General features: G+C 41.0%; 1 protein-coding gene across 1 annotated transcript in view; it reads right to left on the reverse strand.

Moving 5' to 3' along the window:
• Window positions 1-8,371, reverse strand: part of C1QTNF7 (C1q and TNF related 7) — a 33,920-nt gene extending 25,549 nt beyond the window's left edge. The window contains exon 1 of the mRNA XM_009673260.2: window positions 8,281-8,371. The gene's annotated coding sequence lies outside the window, so the exon portion shown is untranslated. The remainder of the gene's footprint in view (window positions 1-8,280) is intronic.
• Window positions 8,372-20,610: the final 12,239 nt, after the last annotated feature.

Raw genomic sequence — 20,610 nt, forward strand, 5'->3', positions numbered from 1 at the left:
CAATTCCCTTTTTAAAATCATTTTGGCATCTTCAGTCTATGCAGGGACTTTGAACAGCTTTCATTTGAGCAGACAAGAGAGTCAAAACACAGGAGAAAAGAAACATTTATTCAGAAGCTGAGGCACAGAAGAACGAAACAGCTTGCTCAAGCTTGCAGACGAACTTTCTGGAAGATTAAAGACTTGAACCCAGGTACTCACTCTGTAGCTTTACTACAGAACACTTCCCTTGTCCAAGAGACTAAAGCACTACAGCTCTGAACTCATCAAAATCTCAGCTGAATTTTTAAATAGATGACTTTTAAAGGAAAAATAAACCTATAAATATCTTCTTCAACCACTCATTATCCATAGACTCCACTTCCCCCTTGTATGTTAGTGATAAAATTAACATTTCTGTAGTTCTAATGTGAGCCCATTACTTGGTGGTATAACTTGGTCTCAGCCACCACCACATATCTATACCAAGCAAAGCAAATTTATTCATTAGATTTATCCTATGTTTATTAACAGCCCAGCTAAAGTCAGTGACAAAAACCATCTGGAATAAACATAGTGAAAAATAAACAATGTAATATATTCCATCACTCCAGCCTAATTACACTGCTTGGTGCAAATACTATCAATCCAAGTGACAATTTACAAGCTGAGCTATTAAAGGGAAAAATGAGCTGTGCAGGAAAACACAAATCAAAGTAACTAATCAACACAGGCAGCACAGTCAGGGGATTTAAGAGCTGAGGTGGGGTAGTCCTTTATTCCTCCTTGTTTTCAATTTCAGAGACCTGCTGTGATGTTGTAGTGCATTATACATTGTATCTACTAAGGCAACAGTGGGAAGAAGCATGTCTCTGGCTGCTGTATTTTTCAGCAACTGCAATCAACGTTTTAAGCTGGGAGCAAGGTACGTTGTCCTAGACACCAGATGCCTTTTAAAGCAACTTTTCTCTTTTAGGGTATAGTGAAAAGCTAGAATTTAGAAGAGATAAGAAAGAAAAATTAGCAAAAAGTGATGCCAATTTGATCTAAAACAAGTTCTCGTTGAGTGAATTGGTCCAGCAAGAGAAAAAGGAAAAAGATCTCTCCCTCCCGTCCAAGCATCTGAACAACACATGGCTGCTGTCCATGATCTGTTTCAGCTTGGAAGGTGGAACTGGAATCGCATCTGGTGTCCCTGGGGAAGTGATAGAAAACACTGGCAGCAATGAAGAAAAGATGGTAGGAGCCATCGGAAACAGAAATTAGCCAACCATTCTGTCTGCATTAGTGTGTGAACTTCAAGAGCAGCTTTAGGCATCTGCATGAAAATTGAGCCCTCAAAGACATAGCATAGTGATATAATGCTACAATGTGAAACACACCATCAATTTAGGAAAAATATAGCCATGATCTGGAAAATACTGCCTCGGGCCAACAGGGAAGAACTTAAGATCTCATTACAACAAGGGGCAACAAGCAAACATTAAACTGAAATCAATGCAAGTAAATATACACAAATCTCTCGCCACATAAATGTGGTCATAACTTCCATAAACGTTAGCAAAATATGACTGACTTAATCCTGCACTGAAAAATTCCCTATTAGTGCTGAGATGCTGGAGGAATTTTTTAACCCTTTCTGTGGGAAAAAACAGTGACAAAGTGCTATACTTTAAACAGGCCTACTGAGGGGGACAAAGATGTCAAAAGCCTGCCTGTCACTATCTGCCATAAGGGGAGACATCACCAGTCACCTCAGCCCCTTTTATAAAGTACCTCTCTGGGCCCTCACATTCCTTCATTGCCTAAAGATAAAATGGAGCCAGTGTCCTTTTGTACTTTGCAAATGGTCATTTAGCTCAAAGAATCCCTATCATGGGATTGTTTTGAAAGCAACATTCATCTCATGAAAAGATATCACATTTCTCCCTGAACTGATTTATTCCGGAACAGGACCTGGTGCTCTGTTTCAGGGCCCACTACTAATGACCATTGGCTTATTCTCAACCAGAAAGCCTCTAATGAGGAAGGTTTTGTCATAGCACACGTGTGTGAAAAACATCCAAAACAGTGTTTCGGCACCTGGTGTTTTCAGAAAGAAATAAAAAGTGTGGCATCAAACTATCATGAAGAATTGACATATAGGTGTGGTCACAACAGGATGTTTCTTCATTTAAAAGGCAAGGTGCAAAGTTAGAGAAACACACCCCTCAGAGTTTTGAAATTTCAGTGATTCATAAAGGCCAAAATTTTTATTGCCAGCTAACTCTGTGGCTCCACTTCTCCAGAGCCATACTGAATTGTCTGCACTAGTATGTGAATCAAGATGACCTACATGTTGCTAACTAATTTCAGATGACATTCACAGCATAGGTGCACTACTGAGATAGTCTTTAGCAACCCCTTTGTCCAAGCGTATCTGCATATGCTCTGCCTGATACTGTCATTCTCTTCAACCAAAAGGATGAACATGAAAAAGACTCTCCCTCATATTAACCTCCTGAGTTTATGCCTGCTCTTAAAAACAGGTACGTTCAAAGCATCTGTCAAACCCCACAGGTATCATGCTCATTAATTTCCTTCCTTTGCCTTAACTGTTTTACTTCAAACAGATACCCCCAAAAGTTAATGTTTTCTCTGATTCCCACCTGGGCTATAGGAATTTCAACAATATTCAAGAGCAGATATAGATAAAAGAAGGATGATTCAGAGATCCTATTCAGAGATTCCAGAAATACAGGACTATTCTGTGTCTGTCAATAATTCTAATGACAATTATCTTAATCTTCAGTTTATATGGATTCTTACCTTCTTGCTCTGTGACCTTTGCTGGTGACTCTGACTGAGGAATCTAAATATTCACTGTGAACAAGGAATGGCCATGGATACAGAACATTTTCTTTAATGAGCAAAATGTAGCAGCTGTGGAACGGTCAAGCCAACATAGTCCCATGGAAAATGAGACAGTGTCTGAATCTTTAGTCTTGTGACCGGAAATTATTCTGCCCTTTTGAGACACTGAGGCACTTGTCTTGAGGCTTTCTTGAATCCTGAAGATTTTATGTAATCCTCTAGGATAACCCAGTCCGGATTTTTCCTCCGGAGGCAAAGATTTGGGGGACATGCTAATGATTCTGTACAGGTAGATGGGAGATGGTTCATGCACTGAGGAAATGATTAGAATGCACTAGCAGTCCCCTTGGTGTTGCAACAATATCATGCTGAATCTGTTTCCCCACTGTCACAAAAAACCCAAACAGTTCCATCTTTCTGACGACTCCCTGCACTTTTACCTTTTCACAAATGTTCCACCAACTACTTTCTGTGCTGGTCTGTGCAAATTCAAGGACCTGAATTTCTGATAACTGCGAAAGTCAACCTTTAGTGAATACTGATCTTTTTTTCCCCTCAGATTTATCAAGGACCTAGCAGGGACAAGTGAGCTGAGACAGTGAACTACAGCTTCCCTTTCTATCAATAGCCCTTCAAGGCTGAAACTACTTGCTAGAGCATTAGCTGATAAGCCAAAAGGGAGATGAGGTTCAGAGAAATAATTATTTTAATTACCACATACTCTGCTTCACCCTTATTTTAGAAAAAGTTGGAGGTATGCTTACATGAATATAATTACAGAATTCAGGAAACAGCTCAAAAGCCACAGAGGAAAACTTTATAACAGAAATAATTTCCTTTGGAATATGAACTCCAGCAGTTTTTTATTCCCTCCATAAAGGACTTTTAAGATATCAAGCACGTTAGTTACTTAGCAGAAGTTCAGAATTCGGCAGACACTCACAGATACATTACGTTAGCTAAAACGACGCGCTCAGTCCTATCTATAAACTAAGGACTATCTAGTAGAGCAAATGATAGTGTCTATTCCAGCAGGATGATCTTCCTACAAGCAAAAATGCCACATTTCCATTGTAACCCTCCATTGTAGCTGCTTGCTCAGTGCAGCTTCCAAACCAGCTTTCTGTATGCAAAATGTCATGCTACTGTACTCCCTGCACAACTGCCAAGAGCTACCCGATGAACTACTGTAACGATAACTAGTCCGTACTCTCCATACCCGTCACCTCTGGATAGTCTGCTACTTATCATCTTTTGATGGCTGTTTTGCTGATTGTCTTGTACAACAGTTAGGTTTGGAGCTTTCTGGCAGGCTTAGAAGCGTTCTTACTTTTCTGCTGTGAGGAATACTCTTCAATTTTGTGGTCTTTAATGTTGTTTCTGACTGCATGTGAAGATTACAGACTCACAACAGCATGGCAAGTCTTAAAAAATTGTTTCCATTCCCTGCTTACAGACAATCCATTTATTTACAAATGACCATAGATGGACACGGATTACCACAATTCAAGGAAAACTACCTTCAGTTTTCTGCATCCTCAGACTTTTGGTATGATCTTGACAAAACAATCATTTAGTCTTGCCTCAGTTCGCACATCTGTAAGCCTAAGAGGTGGTATTCAGAGAAATAAATACGTACGTTACAAGGTGCTACAACAGAACAGTAATGGATAATAGGGCTCCACTCACAGTGAGCAGAATTATTTTGAGAGATACAAGAGAAGAGTGGCACACATCAAAAAGGCAATATCTTCACATCCCTGAAAAGATTTATTTAGCAGATCATCTCTCTGAGTTATGTTGCCGTCATGTAGCAGAATAACACCTGGAATTTCCAAGGGATTTGAATGTTTGCAGCCTTTATGCAATTAGAATTTTAAAAAAAGAAAGATAGCCCATCAATCAGAAATTTTCACAACTCTTTTCTCATTTAGTGTGTAAATTTCTAACCTTCATATCTGCAAATAATATCATTTATCAAGACTAGAGACCCCTTCCTCCCACTGTATTAGATACAAAACAGGTTTTAATACTTTCAAAGTGGAACTAAGAGAACTGCCAACTGTGGTCAGATTAATGGTTCTATTGTCTTAGATAATGACCAGTGTCACTATCTTAGCAGAAGACATCTGGAAGAGGCAACCACCAGAAAATACATAGCTATTCAAACAGTAATCAAAGTAGCCATTAGCCTTCTGCAACAGGCTACAAGTCAACACTGTGCCTGTTTTGCTTACATATGGGCTTGCTTTGCTTATACCTGGGGAGACAGGCACTGGCTGCTTAAGTCCAAAACAATGAAATCCCACCTCTTATTTGGACCACCAGCTATGCCCCTTCAGACCATTTCTACAACTTGGGCCCACCATCGCCTCCTCTTCTCAGAGGAGGAGCAAAGTCTAGCACCAACCCTTGTGCTGCCAAGCAAAGATAGGCTGATGTGAGCTGCAAGAAGACAGAAATCTCTATTCCCGAAGCGGAACAGCCTGGCATTAAGGGTTACTATGTCTTGGAGATGTGAAAAAGGAGAAGAAGGTTCTCAGAGGGAAGGGGGAAGAGAGAAAAAGGGAGAGAAAGAGAGAAACCTGCATTACTGCTGATCCCTTCCAGCATCAAGAACCTTTCAGCAGCCCCAATCCTTCTCAAAGGTAAGGGCAAAAAAACAAAAGTTGGTTGAAATGAGGCATTTCTGTTCTATCAGGTCAGGCTGGTGCCTTACATAAACATTGAATCCATGCAATAGTATGGTTTATGTCATTAATAATTAACAAAGCCTTAGATAATCTGTGGAAAATCCCTTCTTCAAAAATCAACTGATTCGAGTTTAAGCAGTGTTTTCACATGGCAGAGGCTGTCTGAAGAGATTTCTTTAAAAAAAAAAAAACAAAACAAAACTGTTCAAGTCTGAAAGTTGGGTGGAGAGGGGGGAAAAGAAATTTAGTTTTAAGCATTAAATTAATATCCCATAGCAAAACATTTGAACAAAATCTGGCTATCTGGCTTCTTTTTTATTGAAAGAAAATGAGAGTTATATTCTTATTGGAGCCTTATTCTTTCCATTTGTGTTCCCAAATTTATTCCTGGTTTCAGATCTTATATTCTTAGATCCCTTGCACATGAAATTTCATAGCTTTACCTCTTGAAAAGTGAAGTTTTAGAATAAGCACAATCAAAATATTTCTTCTCAGTTATTCCCATAGACACTGCATTATTCCCCCAGGGAAATTTTACAAGAGAAAGATTTCGGCCAGCTCACAATATGCATTAAAGTGAGAATGCAATCCGCACCTGATGTTTCTTGTTGCTTATTTGTATTGACTGAGCACACATCAGACTAGTGCATTTGACAGTTAGTTTGTAGCTTGAAATCATAAGTTGAGTAGTGGGATGAAAATATCTCACAACAAATAATCCTAAAAAATATGTGGTTTATTGGTTTGCAAGCTTGGAAGAGACATCACACATGCAGACATGGATACTTTTATTTAGTGTATCAGTTCTGCATAGTAAGAAAAAGTACATTCCTCTTTGTAAAATATACACAACAAAGTATTTAAAGATGTTAAAATTCAAAGCCATAACCATCTGCTTATAACAGACATCTGTTGCTTCAAAGAAAAGGCCTATATGAGAGGTTCAGAGAGTTTTAGAGCTCAAAAGATGCATTTGCCAAGAGACTAATGGAACACATGAATATACATAAATCCCCAAAATATGACAATCTGCTATTTTCTCCCTGGAGTACAGTTACACCAGTTAGGTATGTGAGAGTTCAGTTGCAAATCAAAAAGTAGAGTTACCTCACATCTTACCCCTCTCCATATTGAAAATTAAATATTTTGTCACTCTCCAAACACTCTTGAAAAACAATGTTTTCTTCCTCCTTCAGCAGAGGAGTCTGTTCTCTCTGCCATTCACACCGACCCCTCTATGTCATTCAAAATCTCCTGTCAACGCACCTTCAACACACGACTGTTTCCATTCTGCAGTCTTCTTCATAAAGAGCCTTCACCTGTCCTCATTCAGGGAGGTTACACCCCCGATTCATCAGTGGCACACTGCAGCTACACATTCCTGCCTTACTTATTAATTTCCTCACTAGTTTGGCACCCATGGTCTGATTGCCCACCTGTAGTCAAAGAGGCCTTTCCATTGACTTCAATGAACTAGGGTTGTCTCCTTTAGTGGACAGAGCCCCTTTCACCTCGTGACGTTAGTATTTCTATCAGCCCAGAAAAACCCTGGAGACAGAGAGGAAATTAAGGTCAATGGGAGGGACATGAGTGGTAACAAGCTCTTTGGGGCAGCGAAAGTGTTCCTCAGAGCACCTGAAACAAGAGGTCATTGCAGTGACACACCTGCAACAAATAAAGCTGATGTCACCCTTTGAGTTTGTGCCTGGTCCAAAGTCAGAGGGGTCAGGTACTTTTGGGAAGATTGCAAAGAATGAGAATGGGCTGGTATCTCTTTGAATGGGAAGATACCAGGAACCCTGAGGATGTTCAGATGAACCCATTACATTTCTGCCTCAGGACAAAATCAGCTCCACCCTGGTCAGTGGATATACTTGAGCTTCTGGCACAACAGCCAGTTTTCATTCACTTATCACACCAGCTGCATGTGGGCAGTCATCAAAAGGACAGGGAGGAACCCACAGACAGCAACAGAAATTTGGGACATCAATGCCTTTCTGTGTAGACATCAATAGACATGTAAACTGAATAAAGAACAAGAAGAGACAGTGCAATTTGCCTTAGCATTCGTAAATTATTTCATGATTTTAGGTTATGTTGTGAAGATCAGAGAAAAGTTGAGCCCATCCTCTGTAATAAACCCCAAATAACTATAAAAAAGTGATTAATATAAATATGAGCATAATCAGTGAGATTATTTTTTATAAAGCAATCAAAATGTTTCTTGTGTCATTTAATGTTGCTGCTCGCTGCATAACCTGTGACCTCTTAAACCTCGTTATAACGTATATAAAATCCCACAAGACCACAAATTCAGTGTGGTTCACATACTACTTTCGGTCTTACTCATGCTGCTTTATAAACTTGCTTTCTTCTCCCTTTGCACAGGTTTTACGTTTTGCTGCTAGTTTCATGTTATCCTTGAAATAGCAATAACAGGAAACTTAAGAAATCAGACAGTTCTCCATGATCACAAACAGAGAGCAGAAATTGTCAGTGACTGTAAAAGAAGGAGAGCCTGACTGACTTGCACACAGATTCTGCTCCTCACGCTGCTCACAAGTAAAACATTTCAAGAAATGCAAGTTCTTTGTTTATTGTGCCTACATACATGCATTATTCAAAACAACACAGTGAGATAAAAACAGCATTACTAGGATTAGAAAACCCAGCTGAAATGTAGATTATCTAAGTGTCTTTATGAGGCAACAGAATACACAAAGTTTGCTTCAGCAAAATGAAGCCCTTTACTTACATGGTTTGCAGTAGCTTCCAGCAGCTGGAGTCTCTGAATTATAGTGCATGAAGATACTGTGCTTTGCTGAAAGCCCCCTAACTTTGGCACTGAAGATGACATATAACTCTCTGGTGCTTCAGATTGATAAGTAATTTCCTGATTTCCCTTTCGCAGTATTCTCACATACTTTGTTATCAGTGGTGCACACTGACAGCAGAATGCAAAGCAGAAAGCATAGCAGTTGTTACTGAGGAAAGAGTTCCCTCTTAGCTGAATTCAAAGAAAAAAGGAGTCCTTGACCTCAGTGACTAGAATAAATCTACTGTATCTGTTGGCTCCTTTTTGAATGCATACTTGGGCAGTAACATAAGAGTGAAGAATCTGAGCGCAGGAACTGCGGCATGTCATGTTATATATGGGTAGGGTATAGGAACAGCACTTCTAACACAGACACAATAAAATAAAACCACAAAGCATGTTTTCATTTTCAGCTTTTATTTGGTTCATATATTTAAAAATAAAACAAAGATGACAAGCTTCTCTATGTCATTTCACAGTTCTCAAGTGGCAGCATTTTCGGTTCTGTCCCCTCTACTTAGTTTCGTTACATTCCAAATTAGGTCACTGTTGACTTTCTATTTCAACCCTCGATTTTCTGAGAATTTTTGTATTTCAGCCAGGAAATGTAACCCAAAATGATGTTTGGCATTTATGACATCATAAATGCAATGAATTGCCTGCAAGCAACTTTTTTCCCCCAGATTTTGTTTTCTCCTTCAAAAAAACCTTTAATTCATTCTCTTTCCTTCTCTCCTGCGGTTTACTTAAACTTGTTAAAGCCATTATAAAACAGCAAGCCTTCGAAGCATAGCTATTTGAGCAAATGCTTGGTCAGTAGAACAAACAGGGAAACTATATAGCTTTGAAAAGCAAGATAATGATGTAGATTAACATAGGTAAATATAAGGTTTCAGCAAAAAAAACCCAGCTCCCTGCTCCATTGTAAAATTCCATTTACAAAAAAAAAAAAAAAAAAGACATTATCTTAAACATTAGTCATTCAATTCCCAGACAGTGAGGACAGAGGATTCTATGGGGAGCATGAAAAAAAAAGTGTTCTAAGGATAATGAAAGAAGTAGCAAAAAGATAAAAAAGAAAGAAAGAGTAAGTCCTCATTCATTCTGTTGCATTCAGATACAAAAGAGGAAAAAAGGGAAATGAACTTAGAGTCTAAATTCAAGCTTTAAAATATTGTAAATGCAAAATTCTTTATAATTAATATAATTTAATTTAGCTATAACACATAAACAACTCCTTGAATCTCTTAATAAGCATTTCTAGTTTAAGCAAAAAGCAGTTTCTAATGAAAAATGATCTAATGATGTCTTTTATCTAGTATATTGTTCTTTTTGTGTGCCAATGGACTTGAACAATCCCCTACACATTTTAAATTTCTGGTGTCAGACAGTTTGGGCTTTTTTTGTTGTTTCTTTTTTTGTAAACTTTATTGAAGACACTAAAACACATGTATGACTTTAAAGTTGTTTATTGGTAATCAGATTGCTTTTCCCAGTTGTAGCAGACTAGTAGCAATGATCTATTGTGTTGAATGAGAGAAGTCTCAACAATTTCAATTTAGTTTCCATTTATATCCGTGTCCTTTGTCAAATACTGAAACTTGTAAGCCTACAATAAACTCATTTCAACTCTTTTCTTTTTGACTCTTCCTGCTGTTTTCCCCTCCCCTCCCAACATTTTCAAAATATGCGGTACTATCAACCGATACATAGTTGAAGAATTCCAAAATGTTAAGTTACTGATTTCTTACTCTAATTAAAATTCAAGTTTGAAAGTTTAGCAGTTTGGGCATGGCGCCTGCAACCCAGGGGATGCAATATATGTTGGAGCAGGCTCATATCTGGCCATCGAAATGCAGGCGGGTGCTGCCAGGTTGGTCCCAGCCTTGGGACGGGAGCGCCCAGCCTGTGCGAGGGCTGCTGCATGGCATGGGGGCGAGCAGATCTGCACGTCCCCGCGGGGGCCGCCACGCAGGTGCGCGGGCTGCACACAGCGCCGGGCAGGAGCTGCGCACCCTGAGCCCAGCCCGGAGATCGCCGCTCGCAGGCTCTGCACCAGCTCCTCCCCGCTGTGAAGCACGGATGGCCCGATCTGCAGCGCAACAGCTACACTTCATTAACCAGCCTAACCCCTTTAGTGCCTTTGCTCATGTTGATGTTCATCACGGGAACGTTAACTCCCTTTTCTGCAGGCTCTTACTTCACAAGCTCCCTTACTGAGCTCTGTGCACTGCCCTTCTGCTCTGCTCAGAAAAATCACAGATCTTCATCATCAGTGTTGCCTATTTTCTCATGTACTCTGCTGATCAATATATTTTTTTCAGGAACAAATTCACTGTTTCCAGGCTTTCTGTGGGCTTGCACAGCCTTGTTTAAATGCCCTCCTCGTCTCATACCACTCTGTCTCCAACACCCAACCTTCCCACTGGCAAAGTAGGAGCTCTTTTTTTGCTGCAACTCCTGATACCCACAATAGTTGGCATCAACTGCCACGACAGACTCAGCGCTCTTTGCTAAGCCATCAGAAGATAGCTGAGATTTTTAGAAAATAGCTGAGATTTTTTTCTTTTAATTTCATTTTACGATACAGAGGTCTTGTGACATGGTTTACATGAGCAATGCTTGACACACAGGACTGCTCTCATACACCCAGATTTCAGAGGCAGCCCCGTGAATGAAGTGTGCTGGGAGCCCATCCAGCTTTCTGTCCATAATTGCAAGAGGCTAAACTTTGAAAACTGCTTGGGAGCTATTAGCAAGAGTCAGTCCCCAGGAGAGCACTGACCTACTTCTTTGGTTCTGAGACAAGCAGAATATATACCTAACTTTTGAGGACCAAGTCTTATTTCCATAACGATATTCTCAGGGTGGACATCCAAAACACGCCATTAATCTGAGCACCACCTAATTATCCCAGGCACGATTCTGTTTCTACCCAGGGATCTGGCATGCACCAGAGGAAGGAACAAGTCAGCCTGCAGCACAGTGACAGCATCGTACGCACGGGCTGTGCCGTGCGTTCCCAGGCCCCAGGCCCGCTCCAGCCATAACACAGCTGTGTAAGCTAGAAGCCTCAGAGCATTGCGTTTTACTGTGGAGATACACAACTGTGCCTCGCCGCTGAAGACAGCAGTGGTCTCTGCATGCTGTTCCTTCACTGAAAATGTCATCTGTTTCACAGAGGATTGTATATGCATTCACAGACATGTCAGGATTTATGTAGGAGTTAAGAAAACAGTTCATAAACTAAGGGTCACAGTAATAATTACAGTTGTGAATGTGGAAGTGGAAGCTTGGCCAGGACCCCAGAAGCTGTAATGTATACAGAAATGTATGAGACTTGTTGGGTAAGCCTATGTCATGATGTACCATATCAAGCAGTTTAAAATCTTTTATCTTTTCTCTTAGAAATGCAGACACTTATATACCAGTTAAAGTCTTACTTTTCTCTTTTATCTTTAAAAGGTCCTCCAAAAGGTTGGGAGGGCTCTACTGTCAGTAGGCTGGGGAGTACTGCTTTGCTAGCACCTGATAAGGTACTGCTAGGTACTAGCAGGACAGAATGAACTACAGAGGTCTGTTCTGTTCTTCCAAAATTAAAATATTCAAAAATATTCTTCCAGTAAAAACTTCCAAATACTGCAGTTTTTCATATAATTGAAGATAATTACTGTCCTCCAGATTCCATTTTTCTCACAGTAGGGAAACTCAATTTTCCAGCCAGTTCCTCTTGTGAGGCTGTTATATACAGATCTGTATGCTGTATTATGTATGTATATCTATACACACACACACACACACAGAGCACATATATCAGTGGATGCTGTAACATACACTGATCATATAACATTGTACGGTTTCCTCTGAGACCCTGAAAAATATTAACCTGAAACATAAGTCACAATATCTGATATGATACAGTACATTAAATTACTTTGAGCAGACTTTGCTTTGAAATTGTCTGATTTTATGCTCAGCTTTAAAAAATTTGGGCATCCCAAGGATATACGTACCAGTAGCTGTTATTTCCAATGTCAGTTGGCTAGACTTTTACAAAGTCCACATTTGATTGATTGCTCAGATCAAATGGGGTGATGCAACATGCACAGAATCAACAGGAACCACAAGGTTCAGTTTCACTGAACATAAGGGCCAGAATGACTGAAATGCTGAATCCATTATATGATGACATGGCAGGTAGATGTGCACTAGAGAGCATGTTTCCCAATACCGCAGTCTTTCATTACCTTTACATGGTCCATCTGGAGATAAACTATGCCATTGATTCAGGGAGTCACATTGACTCCATGGAGGTACAGTGCTACCTAAATGCATTTACCCTGTTTCTAGGCTCCACCTAGAAACTGAGCTGCACTGAATCAGTTCAGTGCATCATGACTCAGTTGTTCTGTTACCATTGGAGCAGGCTGTATCCTGCTGAACTAGCCCAGGGGCTGGAGCCTACACTCTCCAGTGCTTCAAGAGGACATATTTGCTAAGATGCAGTGTTAGCATCAATTCACAGAACTACAGGAATATTTAAGGTTGGAAGGGACCTCTGTAGTTCATCTAGTTTAACCTCCTGCCCAAAGCAGGTCCAGATCAGGTTTCTCAGACCCACGTCCAGTTGAGTTTGAACACCTCCAAGGAGGGAGATTCCAGAGTCTCTCGGGACAATCTGCACAAGTGTTTGGCCACCCTCAAGGTGGCCAAGATATAAGAAAAAATTCTTATATCTAATCAGATATAAGTCTGTGCCTACGTGCTATGACACACAGCTGGACAGCTTATGTCCAGAACTGTGTCCAAGTCAGTCAGTCCCTCCAGTAGTGGGGGATCGAGATACGTAGGTGGTTCTGCAAGACTTGGCTGAGGTCCAAGAAATTTGCCCCTGTTCCAGAGCTAAAGAGCTCACATGGCCCCACAGTGACTTCAGTTGGCAGCTCTGTCTTCAGCGCCTGTCATAGCACCTGTATTCAGGCTTTTCAATTGCATACAGCATACGTGACCTCCCTCACCTCCAGGAGCAAGGAGCTGACTATACATATGATTATGACCCAGAGGCAGGTTTGCATGCCTTATCCCAGATAATTACTAGGTGTTGGTTATTGCCGTATCTGATCATCTAATCATTTGAATGTGCTTATATATCCTAGAATCCAAAAGATAATATCATATTTAACAGATGAATATCTAGGGCACAGGTATGACATTATTTGCCAGAGATCACACAGTCTGTGCAGAGTAAGAAACTGAATATACATCTCTCAGGGCTAGCATCCTAACTACTGGACTTTCCTGTCCCCTGTGTGTGCTTTCCATAGATTTAGAGGACTGAAAGCCTCTAAATCTTCATTTTCTGAAGAAAGGGGCAAAATAACACAACATTCATAAGATGCTAACTATGTAATGGGTTCCAGCACTGAAGCTGAAAGTGGGGAAAAATTAAGAAGTGGTAATGCTGCTGCTGTTATACATGTGGCAGGCAGCTGTACTGTGGATCGTCAAATGAATGATTCTCCTTAAAACACAGTCCTTCTAACAAACTGCAATGGAATCCAAATTAGTACAAGCTGGTTTTGAAAACCAGGAAAGGTCTCCGTGATCACCACTGGCTGTCAGTGCAAATTCATATTATAATGATCAAAAACTATGCGAAGGTAAGTATTGCTGTAACTTGTTTAAATTGCAGGCCTGGAAAAACATACTTAAAACATCTGGAATCTATTTTTGTTTTGAAATTCAATTCATTCATACAGAGAGCTCTTGGAGAATTGAAAGATAAGATAGTTTTGTCTTGAAAGACAAAAACTAAAATGAAAACCTTGAAATAAGGAAGTGCCCTAAGTGCATGACTCTCATACTTAAATCTCATTTAGCTTGTAGTGAGTAACATTGTTTTATGCAGGGTCCCACCAACATATATAAAAATAATACGTAGCTAGGCAACAATACATTATTTCTGGAAAAAAACAAAAACAAAAAGAATATAGCATGGGTCACAGATCTGTTAGATGTGTTTTGTTTCCTGAAGGAATGCAGTTAATTTTTTTCACAGCCCCTACAACTTTGTGTGCTGCATACCTGCCCAAACTTGTCAGGCCAGCAAAGTCAGGACCACAGCTATATCTCACTTAAATGAGGTACTGATGGTGCTTGTTCACAGGATCACAGCTAAAATATGAACTAATAAATAATGGGCAAGAACTCTGGAGCTGCAAATTCCCAGTGAGGCTTTAAATCTAAATTTAAATTTAAATACATTAGGAAGAATTCTGACATCTCCTTTTTAAACTCGTAGTGCATAATATCTGTCTATATAACTTCTAAGTCTTGAAAATTGACTGACCACATCCTCAGCTGATATAAATTGGTACAGCTGCATTGACTGCAAAGGAGGCATAATTAATTTACACCAGCTGAATTTCTGGCTCAGAAATGCACAGAAGCATACATATTCCCTTTCTGGTCATGCGGATGCCACTGGAAGATGACTCAGAACCGACAGCTACCATGGGTCTATACCCACATCAAAGCTCACACTTAGGGTTTTTACCAGACCCCATGGGGACTGAACATTTATTTTTTAATGCCTTACTGAGCTGTATAATTTATGAACTTCAACAGGACATGCCATTAGAAGCACATCTCAACTACAGATACAAATGTCCTGAATCTATTACTTCAGGGGCTGTGTGATTTTCCACTTAAGGGTCAGAACGAATTCTTTAATGAACTGCCTTGCCTCTTAGAGGTCAGAAAACATGGGTGAAGTCTGCAGGTGCTTTAAGGCAAGGACATTCTCACTCTTCCGTGTGGGGCGTGTCTTCAGTCAAAAGCAAAACTCATTTCAACTAGTGCTACTTTGTCAGAGGTAGGAATGCAAAATTGACTCCCTTGGAATTAGAAAACACATTTTATGCCAGTAGTTTGTGTCACTTCCCAACGAAAATCTTGTGCTCATGAACATGTGCTCATTTCACCATGATGGTAAAACATTTAATTATGTTATTTTTTTTTGACAGTTTAAGAAAATGGTCCTGTTTGCAAGAGGTTAAATCCTACACAAGTTAAATCTGTAGTCCTTTCTTATCCACAGCCTTGGAAATGACCAGTCAGAAACAAAAAACAGTTCCCCAGACTATCGTGTTCAAGACTGTACCTGGATATTTGAAACAGCTTTCCTCCTTCAAATTCAATCTTATCATCAAATCCAGAGGAAGGTTCAGGCTATTTCAGACCAAGCAACTATAAATATCAAAGACAAATGACAAATCAAAGACAAATATCAAAGACAAATGTTGCAACGACCTGCAACCAATCTCCTTCCTTTAAGTATGAGACGTTCTAAAACAATGGTACCCCTGATCATAACCTCAGGAGTATAGTATGCGGAAAGGCACCTAATAAACATAATAATAATAATAATCATCATCATCATCATCATCAGACCAGAAGTCAATGTATATATCAGCATCTGAAGCTCAGCCTTGTTTGCAGCAGGTGAAGGTCTACATCACTGATACAAAGTAATGTAATGGCATGTGGCTATCTTCAGGCAGGAAAAGGCTTCAACACTGAAAAGCAGCCTGCGGCTTTGCAGAATATCCTGGTGCTGGTGTAGTCACTACATGTTACTTAAAACTGCTTGAGTGAAAAAGGCTTGTCTGGATTGATTTTAAAAGTTATATTTTTGGTTTAGTCCAAAAAAAAGAACTGTTTCAGTTTGCAAGATTATTCCAATTGTCTTCAGTTTTCTTCTTATATCAATTGTTTTCCTAGATCTCTTTAGGGATATGGTCTATGGAAGGGAAGGGAGTGTAGTCACTGGAGCAGAGCGCTGAGAGCTCTTATTCTCACTCTTAGCTCTGCAGTTGACCCTGATCCCTTTCTCCTTCCTTTTTGCTTCTTCTCTTCTATCTCACTCCTTCCTTTAGCCTGTGTCACATTCTGACCTGATGTGAAGTTCTGTATATTTCTGACATATTGTCTAATCCTACCATTTAATAGAATTAATTGAGGAGAAAGGTTTCCTAAGCGCTCCAGACCCCTGGAGATGCTGCTCACAGCAGCTGCTGGTCTTCAGAAGAGGTTGCTGAGGAGAGACACACTGGTCATCAGAATGGTGTCCCACAGCATTACTACAGCATAAAGTTTGATTTTTCATGCCCTCAACAAAAAACTGAATATGAGGTACTTTGCATTTTCTTATAACCGGTTCAACTATGGTAGTTAAACCTGAAAAAACAATTTTCCAAAAACAGTATGCAGTGCCATGACTGCAGTATGTGCACCCACACTGTCTGTGCAAGAGCCATGGGAGGGCCAGCTCATGACTACCCATCCCTTTCTGCAGCAGAGGTGGCTCCATGGCAGGCTCCAGCCACTAGGAAGGAGGAGCACTGCAGGCTTTTCTGAGAGAGGACACCTAACTGAACAGCATTCCTCTATTTTTAAAGTTGAAGAAATCTGTATAACCATTCATTTCTTACGTAGCAGGACTAGGTTTAGCATAGCAAGTTTAGGATCTGCCTCCATACTTTTCCTGGTCTATCTTCTATGTCGTAAAGATGGAAACCCTCAGAGTTCACATAACAGCATGCTAATTAATGCTGCTTACCTCTCCCTGCTCCCCAGGGTACAGTTTTCCTGGCTGCACAGCGATCCGCATCCCGGGGCCTGCTGCCCCAGTGGGCATGACCCTGGCGAGTCCCACACACCGGCCAGCTCTAGCCACCAGGCACTTTCGGCCTTTCTGCTGTGGGGTCCCTGTAACTTCTAAGTGGAAGTATAGACACCTCTTGAAATTTAGACCATTGTGCTGCATATAATGCTTGCATTTTTTTTGTCACTTTTCACAGACACGCAAGGCTGCAGAGCCCTCAGGCCAGCAGCCCCTGTATGCTGCTGTTCTGCAAAAATGGGCTGACTTTACCGTTGTGGCTCCAGGAGCTTTGAGGCAGATCTTTTTAAGGTTACTGCATTATTCTTATTTCAGTACTGCATGTACATGATGGACATGCCGTGGGTAGGTGCCAAGCTTCTTGGACAATGGCCTTTTTCAACATAAGCTTTAAGCAGTAGAAACCGATGGTCTGAAATAGGTGTCAGCTGAAGGAAGGTTTATAGATTGTTCGCAGGCTTCTGGACCTCTCAGGATATGTGACCATGCTGAAATACCGGTGCTGCAGCCTCTATCACTGATACAAAATAGATAACACCAATAATTTCACAGTCCCCATCAGCCTCATTTAAAATTGGTTTGGGATCAGGCCCCTTCTCACTCAATTCATTCAACCACTTCACCACGTGAAGCAAATCCTATTTCTATTAAACTTGTCAGACCAGCTCTGCTAGAGATTTCGGCTGAGCGCTAGGGCTCCAGCTGGCAGGAGCAGTTGCTCTGCTTTGGCCTCATCCGGGCAGCATCCTCTCCTTTAGCTGTTGCTTTCAAACAGCCAATGCTGAAATCATGTTTTCAAAGGTGAGACTGTTGCCCTTTGGAGCTACAACCAAGGCCTGTCTTTGGCACTCGCGTGACAGAGGGGTGCCATGTCTGTTATACATAAATAATGTTCTGATGGCCTAAATAGATAAATATTACATTTTGATTAAAGGAAGCACTGCCAGCCACTTTTGGCCAGTGTAACAGGAAAACGTGTCATTATCTCAGGTTTGAAAGACGTTAGACGTTGTTTAGCAATTCCAAGGGCTTACAAAAATTACAGGGAGGAAGAGCTGGTAACAGTATCTGACACACATTTGCTTCATTTATGGGCAAATTAACATTAATTATCCAATTTATATAACAGTTTTAAGTGGAAGGGCCTCCTCTTACCCCCCACTGCTGCATATTTGGGGAATTAAGTTGTTTGTTTTTAGTGACAAATTAGAAACATCTGCTTCCGCTGACATGCTGGAAAGAAGGCATGTACAGCAAGCTTACTGGGCAAGCTGCTCAAATGCTTGCGGAGGTTTTGGTACCAGCGTGCTGGCACAGTCCTGCTAATTTCTGAACATGGTGTCGGGCAGGATTAGGCCATCTCAGTGTTAGGGCTCCGTGGAGAAACCACATGGCTTCTCTCAAGCTCTGCTTAGACTGATTTTTGAAGAAGGTCAGAACAGCAGTGAACATTTTGAACAGCATGCGTTAGGCAGATCCTTCCTTTTAAGGGCATCTTGGCAGTTCTTCTGTGCAAGCAAAACTGTTTCTGTTATGGGATCATCTAGTCTTAATTTCAAAGAATCCAAACCTTGTTCCAGAATAACCGCAGAGGTCATCTAAACATGAGAAACAATGGCAGTAAGTGTATACAGAGAGAACAGTCCAGCTATTTCTTCTAATGAAGAAAATGGTGCTAATTGAGGGAACTAACATATTTTATAACCCTGGCATGTCTCTGGAGAGGTGATACTACTTCCTGATTGTTGAGATAGCCTAAAAATAGCCAAGAGATACACCATGTCAAATTCACTTCACACGTGCCTTCACCTCATGCAGAAGATATGAAAACAACTCTCCTTTTACAAGCCGTTATTTGTAGAATTGGAAAGCTCAGACTAAACCCTGCCAGATGCAGCAATCCAAATATAACCTGGGCATCCATAGAGCTGCACCCATGATGAACCCTGTACTGACATCACCTTACGTAACCCTGCTGAAGAGAAGAGCAAGACTTGTTTTGACTTCAGTGTGGCCTGGATTTCGCTGCAGAGTTTTAATGTATGCCCTAGTAGGCTGCAACAATAGACGTTTCACATACACCGGCCAGATTTTTTCAGTCTTTGGCAATCAAAATTCTCACATTGTAGCCCTGGGCCACTAGGACAGAGCATGCTTAGAAAAAGGGAAAAACTGAGATGCTGGGTAGTTTCTAGCAAACATCTCCTGTTCTTAAGATGCTTTCTTTTTCTACCTTGGTATTTTCTTCATATAGGCTTGAGGATTACGTACATTTACCCAAGATCTTCAGATAATCAGCAGCTCTCTCGGAGCAAGAAATCCTAGGCACGTTCACCACACACTCTCAGATCAGCTGTACATTACACGTATGATGAGCCAGCCACTTCCTGGAGGCACAGGAGAAATAGTTCACATGCACCGCAGTGCAATGCAAATATATTTCTACCTGAGAAATTCCAGGCACAGAAATCTGGAATTGCAGTTCTACCTGAAGAAGGCTACGAAACCACCAGTGAGCTGTGTGGGCCTGCAGCACGCCTGTTGTTAGCAGCGAGCAGTCCTAGTGGGTCTTGCAGAGGAAATTCAATTTTCTTTTAATAAAGGAAAACTCAACTTTTAATTTTCCTTCAAAAACCTCTAGTCCTTTTTCTCAGAAATACAGCCTTGAAAACCATACTCTGATGTAAGCCAGTGTAATCCAACTGTAAAGGTTAAAATGCAGTGAAATGCAGCTGGTCCCTCTTGCTCTAGATAAACTAAAAACCAGCCAGTTGGGCAGTGCCCTCTCACAGCACTGAAGATGTCATTCACGTACTGTTGCGTGCAGCAGAGAATCAGCCCCTCCTGAACTCATGGGCCAATCCCAGATAGAAATAAGCTGCTCTGTATGTGGGTGGAGAAGAGAGGGTTGTCCTGACCAAGTTGTTTTCCTCTGTCTGACTGCTCATGTTACACATTTAAATGCAGTAGTACCCTAGGGAGAACTTGGTCTTTGCATTCCCACATTGGGCATACAGAAAATAGTTGAAATGAAGTTGAAAGAGGAAAGGAAACACTTTTTTCTTTATAACTGAAGTTGCAGAAAGAAGTGAAAATTTCCTTCAGGAGAAGAGTGGGAGCTACGACCAGCCTTTACGGTAATTGCTTTGCTGGAAAGGAGACTGTCCCGCTGACACCCCCATAAATCACTGCCTCTCTCTGGATGATTTCTCCCTGCCCCACCTCAAAGCGGAGCCTGGAGAGCTGTTATTCAGAGGTAGCCTGCAGATGTGTATCTCCACCTTCTAGCAGGAACCTCTGCACTCAGTAACAGAGACAGTAATGTAGAGAGGCCAAAGCAGCCTCAGTCTTCCCCCCTAGCCCCCCCAGGAAAGCACCCATCTGGTAGCACAAGAGCACTGCTGCCTTCCCAAGCTATTTGAGCAGAGGTTACAGACCAGCCCATTAGCTGCTGTTACTTCATGGAGGAGCAGCTGCCACGCAGGGCCTCCCCAAAAATCCTCCTTGAGGACGTGGTGAGGGGGGAGCCCCTCGATAAACACACAGTGAGGCCAGGAAGATGGAGGGATTTCAGAAAGGGGAAGAAT

This window comes from Struthio camelus, chromosome 4, assembly GCF_040807025.1.
Source record: "Struthio camelus isolate bStrCam1 chromosome 4, bStrCam1.hap1, whole genome shotgun sequence".
NCBI lineage: Eukaryota > Metazoa > Chordata > Aves > Struthioniformes > Struthionidae > Struthio > Struthio camelus.